We start from the raw sequence: 1,368 nt of genomic DNA, 5'->3' as shown, positions 1-1,368 counted from the left end.
TTCAGGTCCCCTAAAGATGCTGTCACCCCCAGACTACAGGAAGCAATTTTAAGAATACGACACCCACATTCCCAAGAGGTTGGTTTTTGGTCGTTAGATGGATGTTTGTCATTGTTTAGGGGAGTTGGGACACAAGTTGTTATTGGTCATGGTCGGGGAAGAAACTAAACAAGGGAGGTTTGAGTCAAGGATCTCTTTCTGAAAACAAAAAAAGTGAGATATAGGAATGATAGGATAAAAGGGTAGATTATGAAAGCTACTTTAAACTAAAAAGTAACTATTAATGTCAAATATTTCACATTGGTATGGGTTTTTGTACATTGATACAAAGTTATTTTTGTTAGAACATACTCTAAGTTTCTACTCTTAAGATATTTTTATATATTGATACAAACTTAAGGCTATTTTTGTTATACTGTAGTAAATGTTTCTATTTCTTGTCTAAGGAATAATACCTATGCAGCCTCATTTAAAAATGCAATGCACTCTCTCTGCTCTCTCTCTGTTCCCTTTGCTCCCTGCTCTCTATCTAATAAAGCTCTCTGTACCTCTGGGAGTCGTGGCCGTGGGTCATGACTTTTCCACTGGTAACCAGTGCCGACAGCCGTGCCATTCATCCTATCATCTTGTGCCGTGATCTCATAGGAAATTCCGGCACTCTGTGTCCAGGGCTGAGCATTCAGAAGCCTATACCGAGGACCTGTGACTGCTCTGCCCACTACGCTTTTTTCACACTGCCACTGCCACTGCTGCCGCCATCACAGTATGTCAGGACTGTGCTCATGTGACAGCCTTGTCTCTCCCCAAGACTGCTCCAGAAACCAGCTTAAACCCATCTGGACAGGTCGGACCTACTTCAGGCTTCTTCTGTCTCAAAAGCATCCTGTCAGACACAAAAGTGGCCAGAGTGCCAAGCCAATAGGGATGGACAGCTCCAGGGCAGCAGGACAGCCCACCATCCCAGAACGCCTGTCTACCCCCCCCCAAAAAAAAACAAACCTTCCATACCCCCTAAGAGCCAACCCACACCCACCAAGTCAGCTGGAAGCAGTTTTTCTGGGAGAAATGGCACCCCTATTCCTATTCACTCGCTTTTTATAATAAGCAAAAGTCTAGAATGTTAGGATCCTGCCTGTGGTGGCATTGTGTTCCTCAAAATATTGTGCACCCTATTAAACTTACTAGGGGTTAGAGAACAGAAGAGCCACTAGATATAGAGGCCAGAAAATAGTAGCACTCACACCTTTAATCCTAGCCCTCTGGAGGCAGAGATCCATCTGGATCTCTGTGAGTTTAAAGCCACACTGGAAACAGCATGGTGACTAACGCCTTTAATCCCAAGAAGTGATGGCAGAAAGCAGAAAGGTA

The sequence above is a fragment of the Peromyscus leucopus genome, chromosome 7 (assembly GCF_004664715.2).
Source record: "Peromyscus leucopus breed LL Stock chromosome 7, UCI_PerLeu_2.1, whole genome shotgun sequence".
NCBI lineage: Eukaryota > Metazoa > Chordata > Mammalia > Rodentia > Cricetidae > Peromyscus > Peromyscus leucopus.
This window is presented reverse-complemented; position numbering follows the sequence as displayed.